Here is a 9,441-nt window from a genome sequence, read left to right as displayed (position 1 = left end):
TCCTATGACTATGAGATTATGCAACTCCCGAATACCGGAGGAACACTTAGTGTGCTATCAAACGCCACAACGCAACTGGGTGATTATAAAGATGCTCTATAGGTGTCTTCGATGGTGTTTGTTGAGTTGGCATAGATCGAGATTAGGATTGTTACTCTGAATGTCGGAGAGGTATCTCTGGGCCCTCTCGGTAATGCTCATCACTATAAGCCTTGCAAGCAATGTGACTAATGAGTTAGTTGCGGAATGATGCATTACGGAACGAGTAAAGAGACTTGCCGGTAACGAGATTGAACTAGGTAAGATGATACCGACGATCGAATCTCGGGCAAGTAACATACCGATGACAAAGGGAAGAACGTATGTTGTTATGCGGTTTAACCGATAAAGATCTTTGTAGAATATGTAGGAGCCAATATGAGCATCCAGGTTCCGCTATTGGTTATTGACCGGAGAGGTGTCTCGGTCATGTCTACATAGTTCTCGAACCCGTAGGGTCCGCACGCTTAACGTTCGATGACGGTTTGTATTATGAGTTATGTGATTTGATGAACCAAAGTTTATTCAGAGTCCCAGATGAGATCATGGACATGACGAGGAGTCTCTAAATGGTCGATAGGTAAAGATTCATATATTGGAAGGTTGCATTTGGACATCGGAATGGTTCCGAGTGGTTCGGGAATTTTTCCGGAGTACCGGGAGGTTACCGGAACCCCCCGGGAGAAGTTATGGGCCTTATATGGGCCATAAAAGGGAAGCACACCAGCCAACAAGGGGCTGGTGCGCCCCCCTTGGGCAGGAGGCCGATTAGGACTAGGAGAAGGGGTCGGCCCCCCTTTCCTTCTCCTTGTCCCTTCCCCCTTTCCTACTCCGTGTGGGAGGTGGAATCCTACTAGGACTAGGGAGTCCTAGTGGGACTCCACACTTTGGCGCACCACCTAAGGCCGGCTGCCTCTCCGTCTGCCTCCTTTATATACAGGGGCAGGGAGGCGCCCTAGAACACACAAGTTGATATTTTAGCCATGTGCGGTGCCCCCTCCACAGTTTCACACCTCGGTCATATCGTTGTAGTGCTTAGGTGAAGCCCTGCACCGGTAGCTTCATCATCACCGTCACCACGCCGTCGTGCTGAAGAAACTCTCCCCCGGCCTCAACTGGATCAAGAGTTCGAGGGACGTCACCGAGCTGAACGTGTGCAGATCGCGGAGGTGCCGTGCGTTTGGTACTTGATCGGTTGGATCGCGAAGACGTTCGACTACATCAACCGCGTTACTAAACGCTTACGCTTTCGGTCTAAGAGGGTACGTGGACACACTCTCCCTGCTTGTTGCTATGCTTCTCCTAGATAGATCTTGCTTGATCGTAGGATTTTTTTTGAAATGCTACGTTCCCTGTCGGTGTCAAAACCGACGGATCTCGGGTAGGGGGTCACGAACTGTGCGTCTAGGCGGATGGTAACAGGAGACAAGGGACACAATGTTTTTACCCAGGTTCGGGCCCTCTCAATGGAGGTAAAACCCTACTCCTGCTTGATTGATATTGATGATATGGGTAGTACAAGAGTAGATCTACCATGAGATCAAAGAGGCTAAAACCTAGAAGCTAGCCTACGGTATGATTGTTGTATATCTCTATCGACTAGCCTGGCCTCTGTTTATATAATGCACCAGAGGCCTAGGAGAACAAGAGTCCTAGCCAAATACGCCAGTGGGGGAGGAGTCCTTGTCTTGATCGCCAAGTCTTGCAGAATTTTCCTTGTATGCGGCAGCTGTCCGGACTGGCCCATGAGTATACGGCCATGGGGGTCCTCGGCCCAATCTAACAGATCGGGAGATCACGTGGTGAGTATCCCCTAGTCCAGGACACCGTCAGTAGCCCCCTGAACCGGTCTTCAAGTTTAGGGACGCTCCTCGATTCTTCTGAACCGTTCTTCATCTTCAGTCATCGGTCTTGAAAATTGGTTCAACAAATCTTCTCATCTTCGATCTTGAGGATCGCCGAAATGCATTCGACAAGTTTATACGTCGGGTATCCGAGGAGCCCCTTTAAGTTTCCGGCCTTTATCAATGCCTTGTTATTTTTATGCCACACCTCGGGTTTGAAGTTGTTCCCAGGCGGCAACGTCCTCTTGCGTCCGAGCTCCAACGCCGGACTGCATTCGAGGTATCTTTTGCAGCCGAGCACCAATGCCGGACTGCTTCCCAGCTCTAACGCCGGACTATGTATCCGAGCTCCAACGCCGGATTGTATCCGAGCTCCAATGCCGGACTGTATCCGAGCTCCAACGCCGGACTATGTATCTGAGCTCCAACGCCGGACTATATCCGAGGTGTCGTAAATCACCTTGGTTCAAAGAAGTTTGAAGGAGTTTAGCCGAGCTTAATGCCGGAAATGCCCTCTATGGAGCCAGCCACTAGCGCCCGAGCTTTATGCCGGACTGCTTCTGAGGTGGTGCATCACCCCGAATGTGGGCCGATTTTTGTCAATATTTTTGATTGGTGCAATTTATTCTCTGCCGAGATACATAGTCAGTAGCCCTCAAGGTGGGTATCGGTCTAAAACCCGAGATGCCCATGAAGGATGACATAAGACCGCTAATCCCCGTAGCTGCTGAGACTCAGGTTGATTTGCAAAATCGGTCTGAGGATCAAGTCCTAGCTCGGCAGAATACTTCGGGACACAAAAAGCGGCGTGCTTAGTCCTCAAGACTCAGGTTGGGTGCGGCCGACCAACCTGAGGATCAAAATCTCCTCGGAGACTGTATTACACTTAAAATTTTCTGCATTGGACAGGCAATGCAGTAGCCCCCGAGACACTGGTCTGGTGGCAACACCAGATCAGGGGATCGATGTGCCCCTTTAATATTTGTAAATAATAAGCCCGAAGCCCAGTAGCCCCCGAGCCTTAATGCGGGCACGGGAGGCTGAATTAAGGATCGATATCCATAGTAAAATCACAAATTATGTGTAATGACTCTATGTATCCAAGTACTTTACGCCATTAATGCTCGGATCCGTATTGTACAAAACTTTGTTGACCGACCATCAGCTTCCACCTCCTCGGCCAATAGCCTAGGAGTGTTTGTCCTACTTTATAAAGCCTTTATGAGGGCAAAGATTTACAACAAACAAGGCAATCTGGCCATACGGTTTTATAAACAAAGGTACGCGGAGAGATATGTTATATTACTGCTTAACAGAAGAAATGTCTTCCAAAGAAAATAGTCCCGCTATCGGTTCCTTTCTTCGGGTTGTCATGCTAAGCATGATCATGAAACCTCAGCTCCAATGTAAGAGCAAAATATCGAGGATTTAGTTTGGGAGGCCAGTTAATAGCCCCCGGTAGTGTTCGGCGATAGTCGAGGTCAAGCCGTAAACACTTCGGCCATTTTTATGAATGGCCCGTCGTTTAACACCGTCATCGGATCGCTGACCAGTTTTCGTTTATTGTGACAGTCAGTTTTCAGCTTTCTCCACTGAGGTGCTTAACCATGTGAGCTGGAAGCACAATCGCAGTGGTTCTCCCTTTGCACACCTAGCCGAACAAAGCGGAACGTAGGAGGCAAGCGCAGGAGCCGGGCAACCCAACTATTGACCGAAGACACAATTCAAAACCGATGCATGTAGAGCAATATCCGAGAATGTTTTTGCTGAATCTCTAAAGGTGTCCGGCGTTGCACTGCGAGACTTGTGCTGAAAACACACAAATAATTTAAAAGTGCCATGGGCTCAAAAATCCAAAAAAAACTTATTCAAAAGGTTAATGTCCGAACTAGATCAAGTGTTCGGTGCCAATCCTAAAATTGGACTTTAGAAAAAAAAGGTGCTTCTGCCGTGCTTTAACATGACACATCCTATCTCAAAACTTCAAGCGGGTCAGCCTACGGCTTCAACCTCCTATCCCGAAGGCGGAGTACTTCTTACTAGGCCAGTTTAGCAAACTAAACTCTAGTGGCTTTGAGAGAGAAATTAGGCTCCCCGGCTAGTGACCGCACACTTGTGTCGAAAAAAGGAGTGATAAATAAAATAATAAAAAGTTTGCAACGACTAAGAAGAAAAACACTTATTATAAAACGGCTCAAATAAACATAAGAGCCCCCAAGTGACTTGGGTAAAAGAATGATTGTACGTACCGAAGTACTTGTATCATATCTATGTTCAACCGAACTTTAAACGCGTCTTAACTGACCGTCGGCTTCTCCCTCTTTGGTCAAGGACCGAAAAGTGTTATGTACTCCATCTGTCGAGAATATCGACGGTGTTTCAATAACCAGGCAATCAGGCCATAAGGCTGTAACAGACAAAGCGCGCTCAGGGAACTTATGCTATATTACTGCAAAGTGTAAGAAGCATCTTCGAAGAAAATAGTACCCCCATCGATACCTTTCTTCGGTGCTCATTGTTATTATGAGACTTGTGCAATAGATTTTTTGTACTCATGAGTTCCGTTGTACGCCAACCATCATTGAAAACTATAAGAGCGCTAGCTTTCGGCTTCACCTAGTCTGAGGTCCGGCTCGGATGACCCGATCGTGACAATCGCATAGGTGCTCCCTTTACTCCCTAACCGAACAATCGGGAACGTAGGGGTAAACACAGGAGCGAGGCAACCCAGCTTGCAAATCGCTTAAGTCAATATGGTGCATATTGTGGCGTAATACACGAACAAGGAACGAAGCCGTACAAGTATAATCATATGCAAGAGGAAAAGCTTCATGAAGGAACCCCCCAAATGAATTGGGTATGTGAATTTATGCGTCACAAACAAAGTTTGGACAAGAAATTTTTTTACAAGCAACATTTTTCCAGAAAAGTATAATGCTTGGTCGAACCGAACACAATTTAGAAGTTAAAGCTTTGAGCATGAAAGCGACTTAGCTGGTTAATGTGTTCGGTATTGATGACGTGGTCCGAGCTTGATACGGGACAAGGTTCCATCCCCCAAGCCGGTCCCGAGGTGGCAGAGCGGAGAGCTCAACACGCCAAAGTGGTGACATAGCACGGCCAATGCAGACCGGCAGAGTGACGTCGAAGTCCCCGGATCATTTTCCTGTGCACAAAAAAGGTGCAAACCGGAGATAAGAGTAATAATGATAATTAGAAAAAATCGTTGCATAATAAATAATTTATGCAAAGTGAGTAATAAAAGTGGCCTGGCGCCGAAGTCAATGTCGATGCAGGGTGTCGGCGTGATGCGGTAAAGGCGTGGCAAAGCCTGAATTCACCGGTCGGTCCGAGCTCCGGATGCGGTGTTTGCCGGACTATGTATGGAAACTGACCGAACCACCATGTGACTGTCGTTAATGCAGCCACCATTTGATAGACCTTGTTTATTTGTTGTAGCAATCCGAAGAAAGGTGATTCCCAAAATCGGGACTCGATCCGTGCACCCATTACCTGATGGGCGATAAAACGACGTCATGGCAATGCTGGCAAAGGTTGGCTCGCCGAGGCAAAGCCCTCGGTCCAGCTAACGTGACGGAGCTGGTCGGCTAGTGACGCCGAAGTTTCCGGAGTAGGTTGATGAAGAGATGGTGAAGCCCCCGGTCCAGCCGAGATGTCGAAGTAGGTCGGCGTGATGGACACCAGCTTGAAATAGTGCGGCCCTGTCGATGCAGGTTGTGACATGGTCGATGCCGGTATGCCCGCTCCTGTAATCCGTGGGGCGGCGATGTTGGTGATGATTTATCCTTCGCGATGCCGAACTTTTGTTCGGCTTGCCGAGATGATGATCCGAAGAAGTTGAGCTCGGCTCAACAAAGTGACGACGTGTCTAGCGCAGGTCGGCAGTCGTGGAGCAATATTGCCGGACTGGTTTGACACCAGCATGATGTTAAAGATCATGTTCAAAAGATTTTAAAGTTAGTGGGATGTGTTCACAAAACACAATACCCCATACAAAACTTCCTTCAAAAAGGATGTCCGAAATCCCATTCATGAAAAAGACGAACTCAGGTCGGATTCGTTTCCGCGCAGAAAACAGATCCGAAAAGTGATGCACTAATCGGAAGGTTCCCGGAGTTCGGACGGTCGGATCGAGCTGAAATTTTGAGGGGTGGTAGATATAGGAATTCCGCAGCCGATCAACGATTGGATCTTCCAAAGGATGTCCGAGCTAGAAGCTGGACACCACGCCCTAAACTTGTCCAGATTCTCGTCCAGATTTGACATGGCTCCGGTATATCGTGGATTGCCAGAGATTCCTCCATCGGAATTCGACGAAATTTTCCAGGGTTGTTATAGACTCAATTCCACACAATTCCACTGAAGCGATTGTTAAAACGACACTTGAGGAGGCGATGGCGGCAGACACAGGTCCGCTGTCCAGAAAAATAGTATGGTCGCCTGAGGGCAATGTTGACGTTGAGCCCCCGGGCTCCCTAGATGATTCCTCCATGATCTTTGATAGAGATTGGAGTTGATGTTGATGAAGGCCCTCATCCGAACATGACGATCGGAGGTAGGGCCCAGTCCTTGGTCGAACCAAGGTGACCAGTCGAGCTGGTGACGAAGACGCCGAAGTCGCAGTTGATCTGCAGGCGAGCCATCGACCTTTTGCCGAACACACAGCGGAACTCTCAATGAAAGCACCAATGTCGGTGTCAAAACCGGCAGATCTCGGGTAGGGGGTCCCGAACTGTGCGTCTAGGCGGATGGTAACAGGAGACAAGGGACACGATGTTTTTACCCAGGTTCGGGCCCTCTCGATGGAGGTAAAACCCTACTCCTGCTTGATTGATATTGATGATATGGGTAGTACAAGAGTAGATCTACCACGAGATCAAAGAGGCTAAACCCTAGAAGCTAGCCTATGGTATGATTGTTGTATATATCTCTATCGACTAGCCCGGCCTCGGTTTATATAATGCATCAGAGGCCTAGGATAACAAGAGTCCTAGCCGAATACGCCAGTGGGGGAGGAGTCCTTGTATTGATCGCCATGTTTTGCAGAATCTTCCTTGTATGCGGCACCTGTCCGGACTGGCCCATGAGTATACGGCCATGGGGGTCCTCGGCCCAATCTAACAGATCGGGAGATGACGTGGTGAGTACCCCCTAGTCCAGGACACCGTCATTTCCCAACAGTGGTATTAGAGCCAGGTCTATGCATAGATGTTATATGCACGAGTAGAACACAATGAGTTGTGGGCGATAATTGTCATACTGCTTACCAGCAACGTCTTACTTTGATTCGGCAGCATTTTTGGATGAAGCGGCCCAGACTGACATTACATGACCGTGTTCATGAGACTGGTTCTACCGACGTGCTTCACTCACAGGTGGCTAGTGGGTGTCTGTTTCTCTAGCTTTACTTGAATCGAGTTTGACTACGCCCGGTCCTTGTTGAAGGTAAAAACAACACACTTGACGAAAAATCGTTGTGGTTTTGATGCATAGGTAAGAACGGTTCTTGCTAGAAGCCCATAGCAGCCACGTAAAACTTGCAACAACAAAGTAGATGATGTCTAACTTGTTTTTGCAGGGCTTGCTGTGATGTGATATGGTCAAGACGTGATGATATATAAATTGTTGTATGAGATGATCATGTTTTGTAACAGTTATCGGCAACTGGCAGGAGCCATATGGTTGTTGCTTTATCGTATGAAATGCAATCGCCATGTAATTGCTTTACTTTATCACTAAGCGGTATCGATAGTCGTAGAAGCAATAGTTGGCGAGACGACAACGATGCTTCGATGGAGATCAAGGTGTCAAGCCGGTGACGATGGTAATCATGACCGTGCTTTGGAGATGGAGATCAAAGGCACAAGATGATGATGGCCATATCATATCACTTATTTAATTGCATGTGATGTTTACCTTTTTATGCATCTTATTTTGCTTAGCACGACAGTATCATTATACGATGATCTCTCACTAAATTCATGGTATAAGTGTTCTCCCTGAGTATGCACCGTTGCGACAGTTCTTCGTGCTGAGACACCACGTGATGATCGGGTGCGATAAGCTCTACGTTCACATACAACGGGTGCAAGCCCGTTTTGCAAACGCAGAATACTCGGGTTAAACTTGACGAGCCTAGCATATGCAGATATGGCCTCGGAACACTGAGACCGAAAGGTGGAGCGTGAATCATATAGTAGATATGATCAACATAGTGATGTTCACCATTGAAAACTACTCCATCTCACGTGATGATCGGACATGGTTTAGTTGATATGGATCACGTGATCATTTAGATGACTCGAGGGATGTCTATCTAAGTGGGAGTTCTTAAGTAATATGATTAATTGAACTTAAATTTATCATGAACTTAGTCCTGATAGTATTTGCAAATTGTGTTGTAGACCAATAGCTCGCATGTAGTTCCCCGTTTATTTTTGATATGTTCCTAGAGAAAAATAAGTTGAAAGATGATAGTAGCAATGATGCGGACTTGGTCGATGATCTGAGGATTATCCTCATTGCTGCACAGAAGAATTATGTCCTTGATGCACCGCTAGGTGACAGACCTATTGCAGGAGCAGATGCATACGTTGTGAACGTTTGACAAGCTCGGTATGATGACTACTTGATAGTTTAGTGCACCATACTTTACGTCTTAGAACTGGGACTTCAAAAAAGTTTTGAACGCCACAGAGCATATAAGATGTTCTAAGAGTTGAAATCATGCCCGAGTCGAGAGGTATGAGACCTCTGACAAGTACTTTGCCTACAAAATGGAGGAGAATAGCTCAACCAGTGAGCATGTGCTCAGAATGTCTAAGTACTACAATCGCTTGAATCAAGTGGGAGTTAATCTATCAGATAAGATAGTGATTGATAAAATTCTCTAGTCACTATCACCTGGCTACTGGAACTTCATGATGAACTAAAATATGCAAGGGATGACAAAAACGATTCCCGAGCTCTTCGCGATGCTGAAATCAGCAAAGATAGAAATCAAGAAAAGCATCAAGTGTTGATGGTTGACAAGACCACTAGTTTCAAGTAAAAGGGCAAGGGAAAGAAAGGGAACTTCAAGAAGAATGGCAAGCAAGTTTTCACTCTCATGAAGAAACCCAAAGATAGACCCAAGCCTGAAACTTAGTGCTTCTACTGCATAGGAAATGGTCATTGGAAGTGGAACTACCCTGTATACTTGGCGGATAAGAAGGATGGCAAAGTGAACAAAGGTATATTTGATATACATGTTATTGATGTGTACTTTACTAGTTTTTATAGCAACCCCTTAGTATTTGATACTGGTTCAGTTGCTAAGAGTAGTAACTCAAAACGGGAGTTGCAAAATAAACAGAGACTAGTTAAGGGCGAGGTGATGATGTGAGTTGGATGATTCCAAGTTGATAAGATCACCATCGCAAACTCCCTTTATCTTCGGGATTAGTGTTGAACCTAAAATAAATGTTATTTGGTGTTTGCGTTGAGCATGAATATGATTGGATCATGTTTATTGCAATACGGTTATTCATTTAAGTCA

Source organism: Triticum aestivum, chromosome 3B (assembly GCF_018294505.1).
Source record: "Triticum aestivum cultivar Chinese Spring chromosome 3B, IWGSC CS RefSeq v2.1, whole genome shotgun sequence".
NCBI lineage: Eukaryota > Viridiplantae > Streptophyta > Magnoliopsida > Poales > Poaceae > Triticum > Triticum aestivum.
The sequence above is the reverse complement of the archived record's forward strand: the minus strand, read 5'-3'. Positions refer to the sequence as shown.